Below are 18725 nucleotides of genomic sequence, written 5' to 3' on the forward strand. Positions count from 1 at the left end.
GCAGCAGCTTGAAATTCATAAATCATGATCTTCTGCTGAAATGCTCACCTGAATCTTCAGACTGATGCATTCAAGTGTGTGACATGAAACATGAGCTCTCATACGGCTGTTGGACTTCAGAAGAGGTAAAAACCTGCAGAGTTGAGCTGCCTGAAAACTAAAGCTGACCCCTAACCTGCAAACTTTCTGTACTCCTGGCTGGCTGGACCAGAGTCCAGAGAAGAGTCCAATATTAGCTCTTAACTCACATGTAGATATTACCGATTAAAGGTTTCTTAAGACTGCATCAGACATGTTTGATCATAATCTATCTATCGAGCTTTGTATACTGACTGGTGTCTCCAGGCTGAGCCTGATAGAAACCCTCTTTGTCTCTTTGTCTCTGTGTAGAAAAGAAGCTGCATCTTAAGATGGAGTTCCTGTGGTGTTTTGTCCACTCTTGTCCACACTGAAAACACAAACAGCATAAAACAGCAGAATGACTTCTTTTCCAGCCTTTTTCAGTTGGCAGGAAACAACAAAACGCTTCACAGCAAACATCTGTTCAGAAGTGAGAAAACCCAGCTGAGCAGATCAGTGATTTCTGTGCGGCTCAGATAACATTTCATGTTAGGCTGCAGTCTGAGGTGCTGATAAAGGCTTTATTTTATGATCATGCTGTTATGCAGCTAAGTCTATAGACATCCTGGTCAGTGAGGGGATTTAAACTGAGGAGGCAGGATTACTTTTACCTCTGATGAGCTCTGTTATTAAGCGGAGAAAAGCATCATTTTTATCCTGACAGAGGGATGAACGTGAGAGAAAAAGTGGCTTTAATATATTAACCTGAAATAACGTGACTGTACTCTGACAACATCACGGTCCATCTGATGCCCCCAAAACCCTGAACTCTAAACCACTGCAGGGATTTCTGTACATCTATAATGGAGGAGTGGGAGATCCTGTCAGAACTTCTATCTGTGATGAGCATCTGAAGCAGAAGATGTTTCACAGCTCAGATGGTTGAGGTCTGAAATGTAACCTGTGTGGGGACAGGCAAAGGTGTAGAAGACAAAAAGTGGAGGCTCCAGATGGTGATAGAAGATAACGACTCTGTTTCTTTCAACTGAGGCTTCAGACAGATCCCAAACTGACCTCTGACCTCAAGACTCCTGCATGATAATAACATCCATGCAACCAAAGACCTGAAGAAGTTGCACTGATCTGAAAGACAAAAGGACGGTGATGTTACCATCCATCCCCCATGATTTCAGACATTAACTCAACCACAAACTTGGACAAACTCCTTCACCACAGTAATGACTCTACATCCTGATGAGGGACATTAAAAACAATCGTTTCTAACAATTTCTATCTAAACTATAAATGATTGGAGGGATTTTTCAATAGTGACAGTTAAGGAGTGTCATCAGGTGAATGAGATCAGCTCAGGAATGAAAACACAGTTTACACTAAATACAGTCTGTGGTTTACACAAGCCTCAGTGAAAATAAATACAATTATTATTCAGAATATCTTGGTGGTTTACATTGTTGCACATATTTTCAACACAGTCATCATATGCTATGAAAAGCTGAATGTCAGAAATAAACTGAAATGATGGAGAATATTCATAAGAGCAACTGGACTTCTTTTTTGATCTTGAAGACGTTGAATTTTGATGGGACAGCAGCTTCCTCTTTGGTTTTTGTAGAGAAGTACAGTAGAACAACCGAGTACTAACCAGGCCCGACCCTGCTTAACTTCACAGGGTGATCAGACGTTGCAACAAAAGACATGCAGGTGGTAGAGAGAAGAGAAAAAGCTTAAAGCACCTGGTATTCCCAAGCGGTCTCCCATCCAAGTACTAACCAGGCCCAACCCTTCTTGGCATCCGAGATCAGATGAGGTCGGGTATTTTCAGGGTGGTGTGGCCGTAAGCAACAATGTCACTGACAAATGTGCATTATATAGTTACTGGAATCATAAAGTTCCTCTATGTAACCAGATAATTGCAGAGAAAGGCTGATATGTAGTGGGCACATCTTCTTCCCTAACGTGATAATTCTCTCCAGCTGAAACTGAGACTCTCAGATCACTTCGTGTCTGCCAACAAAGCAGCAGCAGCTGAAGATGAGCAACTTCCTCATGTGTCACAGGGTGATCAGACGTTGCAACAAAAGACATGCAGTTTGTAGAGAGAAGAGAAAAAGCTTACAGCACCTGGTATTCCCAAGAGGTCTCCCATTCAAGTACTAACCAGGCCCAACCCTGCTTGGCTTCCGAGATCAGATGAGGTCGGGCATATTCAGGGTGGTGTGGCCGTAAACAACAATATCTGCGAACAATGTGCATTATATAGGTACTGAAATCATCCGGTTACTCTATGTAACCAGATAATTGCCGAGAAAGGCTGATATGTAGTGGGCACATCTTTATCCCTGATGTGATTATTACCTGCAGTTGAAACTGAGACTCTCAGATCACTTCGTGTCTGCCAACAAAGCAGCAGCAGCTGAAGATGACCAACTTCCTCATGTGTCACAGGGTGATCAGACGTTGCAACAAAAGACATGCAGTTTGTAGAGAGAAGAGAAAAAGCTTACAGCACCTGGTATTCCCAAGAGGTCTCCCATTCAAGTACTAACCAGGCCCAACCCTGCTTGGCTTCCGAGATCAGACGAGGTCGGGCATATTCAGGGTGGTGTGGCCGTAAGCAACAATATCTGCGAACAATGTGCATTATATAGGTACTGAAATCATACGGTTACTCTATGTAACCAGATAATTGCCGAGAAAGGCTGATATGTAGTGGGCACATCTTTATCCCTGATGTGATTATTACCTGCAGTTGAAACTGAGACTCTCAGATCACTTCGTGTCTGCCAACAAAGCAGCAGCAGCAGCTGAAGATGACCAACTTCCTCATGTGTCACAGGTTGATCAGACGTTGCAACAAAAGACATGCAGTTTGTAGAGAGAAGAGAAAAAGCTTACAGCACCTGGTATTCCCAAGAGGTCTCCCATTCAAGTACTAACCAGGCCCAACCTTGCTTGGCTTCCGAGATCAGACGAGGTCGGGCATATTCAGGGTGGTGTGGCTGTAAGCAACAATGTCTGTGACAAATGTGCATTATATAGGTACTGGAATCATAAAGTTCCTCTATGTAACCAGATTATTGCCAAGAAAGGCTAACTTGTAGTGGGCACATCTTCATCCCTGATGTGATTATTATCAGCAGTTGAAACTGAGACTCTCAGATCACTTCGTGTCTGCCAACAAAGCAGCAGCTGAAGATGACCAACTTCCTCATGTGTCACAGGGTGATCAGACGTTGCAACAAAAGACATGCAGGTGGTAGAGAGAAGGGAAATAGCTTACTGCACCTGGTATTCCCAAGTAGTCTCCCATCCAAGTACTAACCAGGCCCAACCCTGCTTGGCTTCCGAGATCAGATGAGGTTGGGCATATTCAGGGTGGTGTGGCCGTAAGCAACAATATCTGTGAACAATGTTCATTATATAGGTACTGGAATCATACGGTTCCTCTATGTAACCAGATAATTGCTGAGAAAGGCTGATATGTAGTGGGCACATCTTCATCCCTGATGTGATTATTACCTGCAGTTGAAACTGAGACTCTCAGATCACTTCGTGTCTGCCAACAAAGCAGCAGCAGCTGAAGATGACCAACTTCCTCATGTGTCACAGGGTGATCAGACGTTGCAACAAAAGACATGCATGTGGTAGAGAGAAGAGAAAAAGCTTACAGCACCTGGTATTCCCAAGCGGTCTCCCATCCAAGTACTAACCAGGCCCAACCTTGCTTGGCTTCCGAGATCAGACGAGGTCGGGCAAATTCAGGGTGGTGTGGCTGTAAGCAACAATGTCTGTCACAAATGTGCATTATATAGGTACTGGAATCATACGGTTACTCTATGTAACCAGATAATTGCAGAGAAAGGCTGATATGTAGTGGGCACATCTTCATCCCTGATGTGATTATTACCTGCAGTTGAAACTGAGACTCTCAGATCACTTCGTGTCTGCCAACAAAGCAGCAGCAGCTGAAGATGACCAACTTCCTCATGTGTCACAGGGTGATCAGACGTTGCAACAAAAGACATGCAGGTGGTAGAGAGAAGAGAAAAAACTTACAGCACCTGGTATTCCCAAGCAGTCTCCCATCCAAGTACTAACCAGGCCCAACCCTGCTTGGCTTCCAAGATCAGACGAGGTCGGGCATGTTCAGGGTGGTGTGGCCGTAAGCAACAATGTCTGTGACAAATGTGCATTATATCGGTACTGGAATCATACAGTTCCTCTATGTAACCAGATAATTGCCGCGAAAGGCTAACTTGTAGTGGGCACATCTTCTTCCCTGACGTGATTATTACCTGCAGTTGAACCTGAGACTCTCAGATCACTTCGTGTCTGCCAACAAAGCAGCAGCAGCTGAAGATGACCAACTTCCTCATGTGTCACAGGGTGATCAGACGTTGCAACAAAAGACATGCAGGTGGTAGAGAGAAGAGAAAAATCTTACAGCACCTGGTATTCCCAAGCGGTCTCCCATCCAAGTACTAACCAGGCCCAACCCTGCTTGGCTTCCGAGATCAGACGAGGTCGGGCATGTTCAGGGTGGTGTGGCCGTAAGCAACAATGTCTGTGACAAATGTGCATTATATCGGTACTGGAATCATACAGTTCCTCTATGTAACCAGATTATTGCCGAGAAAGGCTAACTTGCAGTGGGCACATCTTCATCCCTGATGTGATTATTATCTGCAGTTGAAACTGAGAATCTCAGATCACTTCGTGTCTGCCAACAAAGCAGCAGCAGCTGAAGATGACAAACTTCCTCATGTGTCACATGGTGATCAGACGTTGCAACAAAAGACATGCAGGTGGTAGAGAGAAGAGAAAAAGCTTCCAGCACCTGGTATTCATAAGCAGTCTCCCATTCAAGTACTAACCAGGCCCAACCTTGCTTGGCTTCCGAGATCAGACGAGGTCGGGCATATTCAGGGTGGTGTGGCTGTAAGCAACAATGTCTGTGACAAATGTGCATTATATAGGTACTGGAATCATACGGTTACACTATGTAACCAGATTATTGCCGAGAAAGGCTAACTTGCAGTGGGCACATCTTCATCCCTGATGTGATTATTACCTGCAGTTGAAACTGAGACTCTCAGATCACTTCGTGTCTGCCAACAAAGCAGCAGCAGCTGAAGATGACCAACTTCCTCATGTGTCACAGGGTGATCAGACGTTGCAACAAAATACATGCAGGTGGTAGAGAGAAGAGAAAAGGCTTACAGCACCTGGTATTCCCAAGTAGTCTCCCATCCAAGTACTAACCAGGCCCAACCCTGCTTGGCTTCCGAGATCAGACGAGGTCAGGCATTTTCAGGGTGGTGTGGCCGTAAGCAACAATATCTGTGAACAATGTGCATTATATAGGTACTGGAATCATACAGTTCCTCTATGTAACCAGATTATTGCCGAGAAAGGCTAACTTGCAGTGGGCACATCTTCATCCCTGATGTGATTATTATCTGCAGTTGAAACTGAGAATCTCAGATCACTTCGTGTCTGCCAACATAGCAGCAGCAGCTGAAGATGACCAACTTCCTCATGTGTCACATGGTGATCAGACGTTGCAACAAAAGACATGCAGGTGGTAGAGAGAAGAGAAAAAGCTTCCAGCACCTGGTATTCATAAGCAGTCTCCCATCCAAGTACTAACCAGGTCCAACCCTGCTTGGGTTCCGAGATCAGACGAGGTTGGGCATGTTCAGGGTGGTGTGGCCGTAAGCAACAATATCTGTGAACAATGTGCATTATATAGGTACTGGAATCATACGGTTACACTATGTAACCAGATAATTGCAGAGAAAGGCTGATATGTAGTGGGCACATCTTCATCCCTGATGTGATTATTACCTGCAGTTGAAACTGAGACTCTCAGATCACTTCGTGTCTGCCAACAAAGCAGCAGCAGCTGAAGATGACCAACTTCCTCATGTGTCACAGGGTGATCAGACGTTGCAACAAAAGACATGCAGGTGGTAGAGAGAAGAGAAAAGGCTTACAGCACCTGGTATTCCCAAGCAGTCTCCCATCCAAGTACTAACCAGGCCCAACCCTGCTTGGCTTCCGAGATCAGACGAGGTCAGGCATTTTCAGGGTGGTGTGGCCGTAAGCAACAATATCTGTGAACAATGTGCATTATATAGGTACTGGAATCATACGGTTACACTATGTAACCAGATAATTGCAGAGAAAGGCTAACTTGTAGTGGGCACATCTTCATCCTTGATGTGATTACTACCTGTAGTTGAAACTGAGACTTTCAGATCACTTTGTGTCTGCCAACAAAGCAGCAGCAGCTGAAGATGACCAACTTCCTCATGTGTCACAGGGTGATCAGACGTTGCAACAAAATACATGCATGTGGTAGAGAGAAGAGAAAAAGCTTACAGCACCTGGTATTCCCAAGCAGTCTCCCATCCAAGTACTAACCAGGCCCAACCCTGCTTGGCTTCCGAGATCAGACGAGGTCGGGCATGTTCAGGGTGGTGTGGCCGTAAGCAACAATGTCTGTGACAATGTGCATTATATCGGTACTGGAATCATACAGTTCCTCTATGTAACCAGATGATTGCCGAGAAAGGCTGATGCGTATTGGGCACATCTTCTTCCCTGTCGTGATTATTCTCTCCAGCGGAAACTGAGACTCTCAGATCACTTCGTGTCTGCCAACAAAGCAGCAGCAGCTGAAGATGACCAACTTCCTCATGTGTCACAGGGTGATCAGACGTTGCAACAAAAGACATGCAGGTGGTAGAGAGAAGAGAAACGGCTTACAGCACCTGGTATTCCCAAGTAGTCTCCCATCCAAGTACTAACCAGGCCCAACCCTGCTTGGCTTCCGAGATCAGACGAGGTCAGGCATTATCAGGGTGGTGTGGCCGTAAGCAACAATATCTGTGAACAATGTGCATTATATAGGTACTGGAATCATACGGTTACACTATGTAACCAGATAATTGCAGAGAAAGGCTAACTTGCAGTGGGCACATCTTCATCCTTGATGTGATTACTACCTGTAGTTGAAACTGAGACTTTCAGATCACTTTGTGTCTGCCAACAAAGCAGCAGCAGCTGAAGATGACCAACTTCCTCATGTGTCACAGGGTGATCAGACGTTGCAACAAAATACATGCATGTGGTAGAGAGAAGAGAAAAAGCTTACAGCACCTGGTATTCCCAAGCAGTCTCCCATCCAAGTACTAACCAGGCCCAACCCTGCTTGGCTTCCGAGATCAGACGAGGTCGGGCATGTTCAGGGTGGTGTGGCCGTAAGCAACAATGTCTGTGACAAATGTGCATTATATCGGTACTGGAATCATACAGTTCCTCTATGTAACCAGATGATTGCCGAGAAAGGCTAACTTGTAGTGGGCACATCTTCTTCCCTGTCGTGATTATTATCTGCAGTTGAAACTGAGACTCTCAGATCACTTCGTGTCTGCCGACAAAGCAGCAGCAGCTGAAGATGACCAACTTCCTCATGTGTCACAGGGTGATCAGACGTTGCAACAAAAGACATGCATGTGGTAGAGAGAAGAGAAAAAGCTTACAGCACCTGGTATTCCCAAGCGGTCTCCCATCCAAGTACTAACCAGGCCCAACCTTGCTTGTCTTCCGAGATCAGACGAGGTCGGGCAAATTCAGGGTGGTGTGGCTGTAAGCAACAATGTCTGTCACAAATGTGCATTATATAGGTACTGGAATCATACGGTTATTCTACGTAACCAGATAATTGCCGAGAAAGAATGATATGTAGTGGGCACATCTTAATCCCTGATGTGATTATTACCTGCAGTTGAAACTGAGACTCTCAGATCACTTCGTGTCTGCCAACAAAGCAGCAGCAGCTGAAGATGACCAACTTCCTCATGTGTCACAGGGTGATCAGACGTTGCAACAAAAGACATGTAGGTGGTAGAGAGAAGAGAAAAAGCTTACAGCACCTGGTATTCCCAAGTAGTCTCCCACCCAAGTACTAACCAGGCCCAACCCTGCTTGGCTTCCTAGATCCGATGACGTCGGGCATGTTCAGGGTGGTGTGGCCGTAAGCGACAATGTCTGTCACAAATGTGCATTATATAGGTACTGGAATCATAGAGTTCCTCTATGTAACCAGATAATTGCCAAGAAAGGCTGATATGTAGTGGGCATATCTTCATCCTTGATGTGATTACTACCTGTAGTTGAAACTGAGACTCTCAGATCACTTTTGTCTGCCAACAAAGCAGCAGCAGCTGAAGATGACCAACTTCCTCATGTGTCACAGGGTGATCAGACGTTGCAACAAAAGACATGCAGGTGGTAGAGAGAAGAGAAAAAGCTTACAGCACCTGGTATTCCCAAGCGGTCTCCCATCCAAGTACTAACCAGGCCCAACCCTGCTTGGCTTCCGAGATCAGACGAGGTCGGGCATGTTCAGGGTGGTGTGGCCGTAAGCAACAATGTCTGTGACAAATGTGCATTATATCGGTACTGGAATCATACAGTTCCTCTATGTAACCAGATTATTGCCGAGAAAGGCTAACTTGTAGTGGGCACATCTTCATCCCTGAAGTGATTATTACCTGGAGTTGAAACTGAGACTCTCAGATCACTTCGTGTCTGCCAACAAAGCAGCAGCAGCTGAAGATGACCAACTTCCTCATGTGTCACAGGGTGATCAGACGTTGCAACAAAAGACATGCAGGTGGTAGAGAGAAGAGAAAAAGCTTACAGCACCTGGTATTCCCAAGCGGTCTCCCATGCAAGTACTAACCAGGCCCAACCCTGCTTGGCTTCCGAGATCAGACGAGGTCGGGCATATTCAGGGTGGTGTGGCTGTAAGCAACAATGTCTGTCACAAATGTGCATTATATAGGTACTGGAATCATACGGTTACACTATGTAACCAGATAATTGCCGAGAAAGGCTGATATGTAGTGGGCACATCTTCATCCCTGATGTGATTATTACCTGCAGTTGAAACTGAGACTCTCAGATCACTTCGTGTCTGCCAACAAAGCAGCAGCAGCTGAAGATGACCAACTTCCTCATGTGTCACAGGGTGATCAGACGTTGCAACAAAAGACATGCATGTGGTAGAGAGAAGAGAAAAAGCTTACAGCACCTGGTATTCCCAAGCAGTCTCCCATCCAAGTACTAACCAGGCCCAACCCTGCTTGGCTTCCGAGATCAGACGAGGTCAGGCATTTTCAGGGTGGTGTGGCCGTAAGCAACAATATCTGTGAACAATGTGCATTATATAGGTACTGGAATCATACAGTTCCTCTATGTAACCAGATAATTGCCGAGAAAAGCTAACTTGCAGTGGGCACATCTTTTTCCCTGATGTGATTATTACCTGCAGTTGAAACTGAGACTCTCAGATCACTTCGTGTCTGCCAACAAAGCAGCAGCAGCTGAAGATGACCAACTTCCTCATGTGTCACAGGGTGATCAGACGTTGCAACAAAAGACATGCAGGTGGTAGAGAGAAGAGAAAAAGCTTACAGCACCTGGTATTCCCAAGCGGTCTCCCATCCAAGTACTAACCAGGCCCAACCCTGCTTGGCTTCCGAGATCAGACGAGGTCGGGCATGTTCAGGGTGGTGTGGCCGTAAGCAACAATGTCTGTGACAAATGTGCATTATATCGGTACTGGAATCATACAGTTCCTCTATGTAACCAGATGATTGCCGAGAAAGGCTAACTTGTAGTGGGCACATCTTCTTCCCTGTCGTGATTATTATCTGCAGTTGAAACTGAGAATCTCAGATCACTTCGTGTCTGCCAACAAAGCAGCAGCAGCTGAAGATGACCAACTTCCTCATGTGTCACAGGGTGATCAGACGTTGCAACAAAAGACATGCATGTGGTAGAGAGAAGAGAAAAAGCTTACAGCACCTGGTATTCCCAAGCGGTCTCCCATCCAAGTACTAACCAGGCCCAACCTTGCTTGGCTTCCGAGATCAGACGAGGTCGGGCAAATTCAGGGTGGTGTGGCTGTAAGCAACAATGTCTGTCACAAATGTGCATTATATAGGTACTGGAATCATACAGTTCCTCTATGTAACCATATAATTGCTGAGAAAGGCTGATGCGTATTAGGCACATCTTCTTCCCTGTCGTGATTATTCTCTCCAGCGGAAACTGAGACTCTCAGATCACTTCGTGTCTGCCGACAAAGCAGCAGCAGCTGAAGATGACCAACTTCCTCATGTGTCACAGGGTGATCAGACGTTGCAACAAAAGACATGCATGTGGTAGAGAGAAGAGAAAAAATTTTACAGCACCTGGTATTCCCAAGAGGTCTCCCATCCAAGTACTAACCAGGCTCAACCTTGCTTGGCTTCCGAGATCAGACGAGGTCGGGCAAATTCAGGGTGGTGTGGCTGTAAGCAACAATGTCTGTCACAAATGTGCATTATATAGGTACTGGAATCATACGGTTATTCTATGTAACCAGATAATTGCCGAGAAAGAATGATATGTAGTGGGCACATCTTAATCCCTGATGTGATTATTACCTGCAGTTGAAACTGAGACTCTCAGATCACTTCGTGTCTGCCAACAAAGCAGCAGCAGCTGAAGATGACCAACTTCCTCATGTGTCACAGGGTGATCAGACGTTGCAACAAAAGACATGCAGGTGGTAGAGAGAAGAGAAAAAGCTTACAGCACCTGGTATTCCCAAGCGGTATCCCATCCAACTACTAACCAGGCCCAACCCTGCTTGGCTTCCTAGATCTGATGACGTCGGGCATGTTCAGGGTGGTGTGGCCGTAAGCATAAATGTCTGTCACAAATGTGCATTATATAGGTACTGGAATCATACAGTTCCTCTATGTAACCAGATAATTGCAGAGAAAGGCTAACTTGTAGTGGGCACATCTTCTTCCCTGTCGTGATTATTATCTGCAGTTGAAACTGAGAATCTCAGATCACTTCGTGTCTGCCAACAAAGCAGCAGCAGCTGAAGATGACCAACTTCCTCATGTGTCACAGGGTGATCAGACGTTGCAACAAAAGACATGCATGTGGTAGAGAGAAGAGAAAAAGCTTACAGCACCTTGTATTCCCAAGCAGTCTCCCATCCAAGTACTAACCAGGCCCAACCCTGCTTGGCTTCCGAGATCAGACGAGGTCAGGCATTTTCAGGGTGGTGTGGCCGTAAGCAACAATATCTGTGAACAATGTGCATTATATAGGTACTGGAATCATACGGTTACACTATGTAACCAGATAATTGCAGAGAAAGGCTGATATGTAGTGGGCACATCTTCATCCCTGATGTGATTATTACCTGCAGTTGAAACTGAGACTCTCAGATCACTTCGTGTCTGCCAACAAAGCAGCAGCAGCTGAAGATGACCAACTTCCTCATGTGTCACAGGGTGATCAGACGTTGCAACAAAAGACATGCATGTGGTAGAGAGAAGAGAAAAAGCTTACAGCACCTGGTATTCCCAAGCGGTCTCCCATCCAAGTACTAACCAGGCCCAACCTTGCTTGGCTTCCGAGATCAGACGAGGTCGGGCAAATTCAGGGTGGTGTGGCCGTAAGCAACAATGTCTGTCACAAATGTGCATTATATAGGTACTGGAATCATACAGTTCCTCTATGTAACCATATAATTGCTGAGAAAGGCTGATGCGTATTAGGCACATCTTCTTCCCTGTCGTGATTATTCTCTCCAGCGGAAACTGAGACTCTCAGATCACTTCGTGTCTGCCGACAAAGCAGCAGCAGCTGAAGATGACCAACTTCCTCATGTGTCACAGGGTGATCAGACGTTGCAACAAAAGACATGCATGTGGTAGAGAGAAGAGAAAAAGCTTACAGCACCTGGTATTCCCAAGCGGTATCCCATCCAAGTACTAACCAGGCCCAACCTTGCTTGGCTTCCGAGATCAGACGAGGTCGGGCAAATTCAGGGTGGTGTGGCTGTAAGCAACAATGTCTGCCACAAATGTGCATTATATAGGTACTGGAATCATACGGTTATTCTATGTAACCAGATAATTGCCGAGAAAGAATGATATGTAGTGGGCACATCTTAATCCCTGATGTGATTATTACCTGCAGTTGAAACTGAGACTCTCAGATCACTTCGTGTCTGCCAACAAAGCAGCAGCAGCTGAAGATGACCAACTTCCTCATGTGTCACAGGGTGATCAGACGTTGCAACAAAAGACATGTAGGTGGTAGAGAGAAGAGAAAAAGCTTACAGCACCTGGTATTCCCAAGTAGTCTCCCACCCAAGTACTAACCAGGCCCAACCCTGCTTGGCTTCCGAGATCAGATGAGGTCGGGCATGTTCAGGGTGGTTTGGCCGTAAGCGACAATGTCTGTGACAAATGTGCATTATATAGGTACTGGAATCATACAGTTCCTCTATGTAACCAGATAATTGCCAAGAAAGGCTGATATGTAGTGGGCATATCTTCATCCTTGATGTGATTACTACCTGTAGTTGAAACTGAGACTCTCAGATCACTTTTGTCTGCCAACAAAGCAGCAGCAGCTGAAGATGACCAACTTCCTCATGTGTCACAGGGTGATCAGACGTTGCAACAAAAGACATGCAGGTGGTAGAGAGAAGAGAAAAAGCTTACAGCACCTGGTATTCCCAAGCGGTCTCCCATCCAAGTACTAACCAGGCCCAACCCTGCTTGGCTTCCGAGATCAGACGAGGTCGGGCATGTTCAGGGTGGTGTGGCCGTAAGCAACAATGTCTGTGACAAATGTGCATTATATCGGTACTGGAATCATACAGTTCCTCTATGTAACCAGATTATTGCCGAGAAAGGCTAACTTGTAGTGGGCACATCTTCATCCCTGAAGTGATTATTACCTGGAGTTGAAACTGAGACTCTCAGATCACTTCGTGTCTGCCAACAAAGCAGCAGCAGCTGAAGATGACCAACTTCCTCATGTGTCACAGGGTGATCAGACGTTGCAACAAAAGACATGCAGGTGGTAGAGAGAAGAGAAAAAGCTTACAGCACCTGGTATTCCCAAGCGGTCTCCCATGCAAGTACTAACCAGGCCCAACCCTGCTTGGCTTCCGAGATCAGACGAGGTCGGGCATATTCAGGGTGGTGTGGCTGTAAGCAACAATGTCTGTCACAAATGTGCATTATATAGGTACTGGAATCATACGGTTACACTATGTAACCAGATAATTGCCGAGAAAGGCTGATATGTAGTGGGCACATCTTCATCCCTGATGTGATTATTACCTGCAGTTGAAACTGAGACTCTCAGATCACTTCGTGTCTGCCAACAAAGCAGCAGCAGCTGAAGATGACCAACTTCCTCATGTGTCACAGGGTGATCAGACGTTGCAACAAAAGACATGCATGTGGTAGAGAGAAGAGAAAAAGCTTACAGCACCTGGTATTCCCAAGCAGTCTCCCATCCAAGTACTAACCAGGCCCAACCCTGCTTGGCTTCCGAGATCAGACGAGGTCAGGCATTTTCAGGGTGGTGTGGCCGTAAGCAACAATATCTGTGAACAATGTGCATTATATAGGTACTGGAATCATACAGTTCCTCTATGTAACCAGATAATTGCCGAGAAAAGCTAACTTGCAGTGGGCACATCTTTTTCCCTGATGTGATTATTACCTGCAGTTGAAACTGAGACTCTCAGATCACTTCGTGTCTGCCAACAAAGCAGCAGCAGCTGAAGATGACCAACTTCCTCATGTGTCACAGGGTGATCAGACGTTGCAACAAAAGACATGCAGGTGGTAGAGAGAAGAGAAAAAGCTTACAGCACCTGGTATTCCCAAGCGGTCTCCCATCCAAGTACTAACCAGGCCCAACCCTGCTTGGCTTCCGAGATCAGACGAGGTCGGGCATGTTCAGGGTGGTGTGGCCGTAAGCAACAATGTCTGTGACAAATGTGCATTATATCGGTACTGGAATCATACAGTTCCTCTATGTAACCAGATGATTGCCGAGAAAGGCTAACTTGTAGTGGGCACATCTTCTTCCCTGTCGTGATTATTATCCGCAGTTGAAACTGAGAATCTCAGATCACTTCGTGTCTGCCAACAAAGCAGCAGCAGCTGAAGATGACCAACTTCCTCATGTGTCACAGGGTGATCAGACGTTGCAACAAAAGACATGCATGTGGTAGAGAGAAGAGAAAAAGCTTACAGCACCTGGTATTCCCAAGCGGTCTCCCATCCAAGTACTAACCAGGCCCAACCTTGCTTGGCTTCCGAGATCAGACGAGGTCGGGCAAATTCAGGGTGGTGTGGCTGTAAGCAACAATGTCTGTCACAAATGTGCATTATATAGGTACTGGAATCATACAGTTCCTCTATGTAACCATATAATTGCTGAGAAAGGCTGATGCGTATTAGGCACATCTTCTTCCCTGTCGTGATTATTCTCTCCAGCGGAAACTGAGACTCTCAGATCACTTCGTGTCTGCCGACAAAGCAGCAGCAGCTGAAGATGACCAACTTCCTCATGTGTCACAGGGTGATCAGACGTTGCAACAAAAGACATGCATGTGGTAGAGAGAAGAGAAAAAATTTTACAGCACCTGGTATTCCCAAGAGGTCTCCCATCCAAGTACTAACCAGGCTCAACCTTGCTTGGCTTCCGAGATCAGACGAGGTCGGGCAAATTCAGGGTGGTGTGGCTGTAAGCAACAATGTCTGTCACAAATGTGCATTATATAGGTACTGGAATCATACGGTTATTCTATGTAACCAGATAATTGCCGAGAAAGAATGATATGTAGTGGGCACATCTTAATCCCTGATGTGATTATTACCTGCAGTTGAAACTGAGACTCTCAGATCACTTCGTGTCTGCCAACAAAGCAGCAGCAGCTGAAGATGACCAACTTCCTCATGTGTCACAGGGTGATCAGACGTTGCAACAAAAGACATGCAGGTGGTAGAGAGAAGAGAAAAAGCTTACAGCACCTGGTATTCCCAAGCGGTATCCCATCCAACTACTAACCAGGCCCAACCCTGCTTGGCTTCCTAGATCTGATGACGTCGGGCATGTTCAGGGTGGTGTGGCCGTAAGCATAAATGTCTGTCACAAATGTGCATTATATAGGTACTGGAATCATACAGTTCCTCTATGTAACCAGATAATTGCAGAGAAAGGCTAACTTGTAGTGGGCACATCTTCTTCCCTGTCGTGATTATTATCTGCAGTTGAAACTGAGAATCTCAGATCACTTCGTGTCTGCCAACAAAGCAGCAGCAGCTGAAGATGACCAACTTCCTCATGTGTCACAGGGTGATCAGACGTTGCAACAAAAGACATGCATGTGGTAGAGAGAAGAGAAAAAGCTTACAGCACCTTGTATTCCCAAGCAGTCTCCCATCCAAGTACTAACCAGGCCCAACCCTGCTTGGCTTCCGAGATCAGACGAGGTCAGGCATTTTCAGGGTGGTGTGGCCGTAAGCAACAATATCTGTGAACAATGTGCATTATATAGGTACTGGAATCATACGGTTACACTATGTAACCAGATAATTGCAGAGAAAGGCTGATATGTAGTGGGCACATCTTCATCCCTGATGTGATTATTACCTGCAGTTGAAACTGAGACTCTCAGATCACTTCGTGTCTGCCAACAAAGCAGCAGCAGCTGAAGATGACCAACTTCCTCATGTGTCACAGGGTGATCAGACGTTGCAACAAAAGACATGCATGTGGTAGAGAGAAGAGAAAAAGCTTACAGCACCTGGTATTCCCAAGCGGTCTCCCATCCAAGTACTAACCAGGCCCAACCTTGCTTGGCTTCCGAGATCAGACGAGGTCGGGCAAATTCAGGGTGGTGTGGCCGTAAGCAACAATGTCTGTCACAAATGTGCATTATATAGGTACTGGAATCATACAGTTCCTCTATGTAACCATATAATTGCTGAGAAAGGCTGATGCGTATTAGGCACATCTTCTTCCCTGTCGTGATTATTCTCTCCAGCGGAAACTGAGACTCTCAGATCACTTCGTGTCTGCCGACAAAGCAGCAGCAGCTGAAGATGACCAACTTCCTCATGTGTCACAGGGTGATCAGACGTTGCAACAAAAGACATGCATGTGGTAGAGAGAAGAGAAAAAGCTTACAGCACCTGGTATTCCCAAGCGGTATCCCATCCAAGTACTAACCAGGCCCAACCTTGCTTGGCTTCCGAGATCAGACGAGGTCGGGCAAATTCAGGGTGGTGTGGCTGTAAGCAACAATGTCTGTCACAAATGTGCATTATATAGGTACTGGAATCATACGGTTATTCTATGTAACCAGATAATTGCCGAGAAAGAATGATATGTAGTGGGCACATCTTAATCCCTGATGTGATTATTACCTGCAGTTGAAACTGAGACTCTCAGATCACTTCGTGTCTGCCAACAAAGCAGCAGCAGCTGAAGATGACCAACTTCCTCATGTGTCACAGGGTGATCAGACGTTGCAACAAAAGACATGTAGGTGGTAGAGAGAAGAGAAAAAGCTTACAGCACCTGGTATTCCCAAGTAGTCTCCCACCCAAGTACTAACCAGGCCCAACCCTGCTTGGCTTCCGAGATCAGATGAGGTCGGGCATGTTCAGGGTGGTTTGGCCGTAAGCGACAATGTCTGTGACAAATGTGCATTATATAGGTACTGGAATCATACAGTTCCTCTATGTAACCAGATAATTGCCAAGAAAGGCTGATATGTAGTGGGCATATCTTCATCCTTGATGTGATTACTACCTGTAGTTGAAACTGAGACTCTCAGATCACTTTTGTCTGCCAACAAAGCAGCAGCAGCTGAAGATGACCAACTTCCTCATGTGTCACAGGGTGATCAGACGTTGCAACAAAAGACATGCATGTGGTAGAGAGAAGAGAAAAAGCTTACAGCACCTGGTATTCCCAAGCAGTATCCCATCCAACTACTAACCAGGCCCAACCCTGCTTGGCTTCCTAGATCCGATGACGTCGGGCATGTTCAGGGTGGTGTGGCCGTAAGCATCAACGTCTGTCACAAATGTGCATTATATAGGTACTGGAATCATACAGTTCCTCTATGTAACCAGATAATTGCCGAGAAAGGCTGATATGTAGTGGGCACATCTTCTTCCCTGTCGTGATTATTCTCTCCAGCGGAAACTGAGACTCTCAGATCACTTCGTGTCTGCCAACAAAGCAGCAGCAGCTGAAGATGACCAACTTCCTCATGTGTCACAGGGTGATCAGACGTTGCAACAAAAGACATGCAGGTGGTAGAGAGAAGAGAAAAAGCTTACAGCACGTGGTATTCCCAAGCAGTCTCCCATCCAAGTACTAAACAGGCCCAGCCCTGCTTGGCTTCCGAGATCAGACGAGGTCGGGCAAATTCAGGGTGGTGTGGCTGTAAGCAACAATGTCTATCACAAATGTGCATTATATAGGTACTGGAATCATACGGTTACTCTATGTAACCAGATAATTGCCGAGAAAGGCTGATATGTAGTGGGCACATCTTCTTCCCTGTCGTGATTATTCTCTCCAGCGGAAACTGAGACTCTCAGATCACTTCGTGTCTGCCAACAAAGCAGCAGCAGCTGAAGATGACCAACTTCCTCATGTGTCACAGGGTCATCAGACGTTGCAACAAAAGACATGCATGTGGTAGAGAGAAGAGAAAAAGCTTACAGCACCTGGTATTCCCAAGCGGTCTCCCATCCAAGTACTAACCAGGCCCAACCCTGCTTGGCTTCCGAGATCAGACGAGGTCGGGCATGTTCAGGGTGGTTTGGCCGTAAGCGACAATGTCTGTCACAAATGTGCATTATATAGGTACTGGAATCATACAGTTCCTCTATGTAACCAGATAATTGCCAAGAAAGGCTGATATGTAGTGGGCATATCTTCATCCTTGATGTGAATACTACCTGCAGTTGAAACTGAGACTCTCAGATCACTTCGTGTCTGCCAACAAAGCAGCAGCAGCTGAAGATGACCAACTTCCTCATGTGTCACAGGGTGATCAGACGTTGCAACAAAAGACATGCACGTGGTAGAGAGAAGAGAAAAAGCTTACAGCACCTGGTATTCCCAAGCGGTCTCCCATCCAAGTACTAACCAGGCCCAACCCTGCTTGGCTTCCGAGATCAGACGAGGTCGGGCATGTTCAGGGTGGTGTGGCCGTAAGCAACAATGTCTGTGACAAATGTGCATTATATCGGTACTGGAATCATACGGTTCCTCTATGTAACCAGATAATTGCAGAGAAAGGCTGATATGTAGTGGGCACATCTTAATCCCTGATGTGAATATTACCTGCAGTTGAAACTGAGACTCTCCGATCACTTCGTGTCTGCCAACAATCCAGCAGAAGCTGAAGATGACCAACTTCCTCATGTGTCACAGGGTGATCAGACGTTGCAACAAAAGACATGCAGGTGCTAGAGAGAAGAGAAAAAGCTTACAGCACCTGGTATTCCCAAGTAGTCTCCCATCCAAGTACTAACCAGGCCCAACCCTGCTTGGCTTCCGAGATCAGACGAGGTCGGGCATGTTCAGGGTGGTTTGGCCTTAAGCGACAATGTCTGTCACAAATGTGCATTATATAGGTACTGGAATCATAGAGTTCCTCTATGTAACCAGATAATTGCAGAGAAAGGCTGATATGTAGTGGGCACATCTTCTTCCCTGTCGTGATT

At 46.0% G+C, this 18725-nt stretch overlaps 1 protein-coding gene, 31 non-coding genes and 13 pseudogenes across 32 annotated transcripts in view; all 45 read right to left on the reverse strand.

Moving 5' to 3' along the window:
- The window catches only part of LOC140301715 (NLR family CARD domain-containing protein 3-like), a 483071-nt gene that overhangs the window by 304488 nt on the left and 159858 nt on the right, over nucleotides 1–18725 (reverse strand). The gene's annotated exons all lie outside the window — the stretch shown is intronic.
- Nucleotides 1803–1921, reverse strand: LOC140299222 (5S ribosomal RNA; annotated as a pseudogene).
- Nucleotides 2191–2309, reverse strand: LOC140300076 (5S ribosomal RNA). Its single transcript, XR_011914796.1, has one exon. It is a non-coding gene; the product is annotated as a 5S ribosomal RNA (ribosomal RNA).
- Nucleotides 2579–2697, reverse strand: LOC140299843 (5S ribosomal RNA). Its single transcript, XR_011914773.1, has one exon. It is a non-coding gene; the product is annotated as a 5S ribosomal RNA (ribosomal RNA).
- Nucleotides 2970–3088, reverse strand: LOC140293643 (5S ribosomal RNA). The gene has a single exon (XR_011912694.1). It is a non-coding gene; the product is annotated as a 5S ribosomal RNA (ribosomal RNA).
- On the reverse strand, nucleotides 3355–3473 carry LOC140300242 (5S ribosomal RNA; annotated as a pseudogene).
- LOC140297310 (5S ribosomal RNA) lies at nucleotides 3743–3861 on the reverse strand. The gene has a single exon (XR_011913056.1). It is a non-coding gene; the product is annotated as a 5S ribosomal RNA (ribosomal RNA).
- Nucleotides 4131–4249, reverse strand: LOC140298914 (5S ribosomal RNA). The gene has a single exon (XR_011914510.1). It is a non-coding gene; the product is annotated as a 5S ribosomal RNA (ribosomal RNA).
- Nucleotides 4519–4637, reverse strand: LOC140285058 (5S ribosomal RNA). Its single transcript, XR_011910264.1, has one exon. It is a non-coding gene; the product is annotated as a 5S ribosomal RNA (ribosomal RNA).
- LOC140288925 (5S ribosomal RNA) lies at nucleotides 4907–5025 on the reverse strand (annotated as a pseudogene).
- LOC140284229 (5S ribosomal RNA) lies at nucleotides 5295–5413 on the reverse strand. The gene has a single exon (XR_011910183.1). It is a non-coding gene; the product is annotated as a 5S ribosomal RNA (ribosomal RNA).
- Nucleotides 5683–5801, reverse strand: LOC140294364 (5S ribosomal RNA; annotated as a pseudogene).
- On the reverse strand, nucleotides 6071–6189 carry LOC140289526 (5S ribosomal RNA). Its single transcript, XR_011912264.1, has one exon. It is a non-coding gene; the product is annotated as a 5S ribosomal RNA (ribosomal RNA).
- On the reverse strand, nucleotides 6459–6577 carry LOC140269364 (5S ribosomal RNA). Its single transcript, XR_011907611.1, has one exon. It is a non-coding gene; the product is annotated as a 5S ribosomal RNA (ribosomal RNA).
- LOC140293988 (5S ribosomal RNA) lies at nucleotides 6846–6964 on the reverse strand. The gene has a single exon (XR_011912730.1). It is a non-coding gene; the product is annotated as a 5S ribosomal RNA (ribosomal RNA).
- Nucleotides 7234–7352, reverse strand: LOC140269425 (5S ribosomal RNA). The gene has a single exon (XR_011907620.1). It is a non-coding gene; the product is annotated as a 5S ribosomal RNA (ribosomal RNA).
- Nucleotides 7622–7740, reverse strand: LOC140266952 (5S ribosomal RNA). The gene has a single exon (XR_011907180.1). It is a non-coding gene; the product is annotated as a 5S ribosomal RNA (ribosomal RNA).
- LOC140284982 (5S ribosomal RNA) lies at nucleotides 8010–8128 on the reverse strand (annotated as a pseudogene).
- LOC140297391 (5S ribosomal RNA) lies at nucleotides 8397–8515 on the reverse strand. The gene has a single exon (XR_011913130.1). It is a non-coding gene; the product is annotated as a 5S ribosomal RNA (ribosomal RNA).
- On the reverse strand, nucleotides 8785–8903 carry LOC140314721 (5S ribosomal RNA). The gene has a single exon (XR_011917158.1). It is a non-coding gene; the product is annotated as a 5S ribosomal RNA (ribosomal RNA).
- Nucleotides 9173–9291, reverse strand: LOC140291797 (5S ribosomal RNA). Its single transcript, XR_011912487.1, has one exon. It is a non-coding gene; the product is annotated as a 5S ribosomal RNA (ribosomal RNA).
- LOC140297403 (5S ribosomal RNA) lies at nucleotides 9561–9679 on the reverse strand. The gene has a single exon (XR_011913141.1). It is a non-coding gene; the product is annotated as a 5S ribosomal RNA (ribosomal RNA).
- LOC140297311 (5S ribosomal RNA) lies at nucleotides 9949–10067 on the reverse strand. Its single transcript, XR_011913057.1, has one exon. It is a non-coding gene; the product is annotated as a 5S ribosomal RNA (ribosomal RNA).
- LOC140280501 (5S ribosomal RNA) lies at nucleotides 10338–10456 on the reverse strand (annotated as a pseudogene).
- On the reverse strand, nucleotides 10726–10844 carry LOC140285613 (5S ribosomal RNA; annotated as a pseudogene).
- Nucleotides 11114–11232, reverse strand: LOC140299952 (5S ribosomal RNA; annotated as a pseudogene).
- On the reverse strand, nucleotides 11502–11620 carry LOC140295464 (5S ribosomal RNA). Its single transcript, XR_011912872.1, has one exon. It is a non-coding gene; the product is annotated as a 5S ribosomal RNA (ribosomal RNA).
- Nucleotides 11890–12008, reverse strand: LOC140298422 (5S ribosomal RNA). Its single transcript, XR_011914071.1, has one exon. It is a non-coding gene; the product is annotated as a 5S ribosomal RNA (ribosomal RNA).
- LOC140301785 (5S ribosomal RNA) lies at nucleotides 12278–12396 on the reverse strand. Its single transcript, XR_011914931.1, has one exon. It is a non-coding gene; the product is annotated as a 5S ribosomal RNA (ribosomal RNA).
- On the reverse strand, nucleotides 12665–12783 carry LOC140297415 (5S ribosomal RNA). Its single transcript, XR_011913152.1, has one exon. It is a non-coding gene; the product is annotated as a 5S ribosomal RNA (ribosomal RNA).
- Nucleotides 13053–13171, reverse strand: LOC140314789 (5S ribosomal RNA). Its single transcript, XR_011917164.1, has one exon. It is a non-coding gene; the product is annotated as a 5S ribosomal RNA (ribosomal RNA).
- On the reverse strand, nucleotides 13441–13559 carry LOC140291810 (5S ribosomal RNA). The gene has a single exon (XR_011912488.1). It is a non-coding gene; the product is annotated as a 5S ribosomal RNA (ribosomal RNA).
- On the reverse strand, nucleotides 13829–13947 carry LOC140297429 (5S ribosomal RNA). Its single transcript, XR_011913164.1, has one exon. It is a non-coding gene; the product is annotated as a 5S ribosomal RNA (ribosomal RNA).
- On the reverse strand, nucleotides 14217–14335 carry LOC140297312 (5S ribosomal RNA). Its single transcript, XR_011913058.1, has one exon. It is a non-coding gene; the product is annotated as a 5S ribosomal RNA (ribosomal RNA).
- Nucleotides 14606–14724, reverse strand: LOC140280512 (5S ribosomal RNA; annotated as a pseudogene).
- On the reverse strand, nucleotides 14994–15112 carry LOC140285624 (5S ribosomal RNA; annotated as a pseudogene).
- Nucleotides 15382–15500, reverse strand: LOC140299953 (5S ribosomal RNA; annotated as a pseudogene).
- LOC140295476 (5S ribosomal RNA) lies at nucleotides 15770–15888 on the reverse strand. Its single transcript, XR_011912873.1, has one exon. It is a non-coding gene; the product is annotated as a 5S ribosomal RNA (ribosomal RNA).
- LOC140298424 (5S ribosomal RNA) lies at nucleotides 16158–16276 on the reverse strand. Its single transcript, XR_011914072.1, has one exon. It is a non-coding gene; the product is annotated as a 5S ribosomal RNA (ribosomal RNA).
- On the reverse strand, nucleotides 16546–16664 carry LOC140301846 (5S ribosomal RNA). Its single transcript, XR_011914933.1, has one exon. It is a non-coding gene; the product is annotated as a 5S ribosomal RNA (ribosomal RNA).
- On the reverse strand, nucleotides 16933–17051 carry LOC140293487 (5S ribosomal RNA; annotated as a pseudogene).
- Nucleotides 17321–17439, reverse strand: LOC140314347 (5S ribosomal RNA; annotated as a pseudogene).
- LOC140299117 (5S ribosomal RNA) lies at nucleotides 17709–17827 on the reverse strand. The gene has a single exon (XR_011914697.1). It is a non-coding gene; the product is annotated as a 5S ribosomal RNA (ribosomal RNA).
- LOC140297441 (5S ribosomal RNA) lies at nucleotides 18097–18215 on the reverse strand. Its single transcript, XR_011913175.1, has one exon. It is a non-coding gene; the product is annotated as a 5S ribosomal RNA (ribosomal RNA).
- On the reverse strand, nucleotides 18485–18603 carry LOC140298758 (5S ribosomal RNA). Its single transcript, XR_011914375.1, has one exon. It is a non-coding gene; the product is annotated as a 5S ribosomal RNA (ribosomal RNA).

The sequence above is a fragment of the Leuresthes tenuis genome, unplaced genomic scaffold, assembly GCF_036924035.1.
Source record: "Leuresthes tenuis unplaced genomic scaffold, fLeuTen1.0.hap1 SCAF_1, whole genome shotgun sequence".
In the NCBI taxonomy this organism is placed as follows: Eukaryota; Metazoa; Chordata; class Actinopteri; order Atheriniformes; family Atherinopsidae; genus Leuresthes; species Leuresthes tenuis.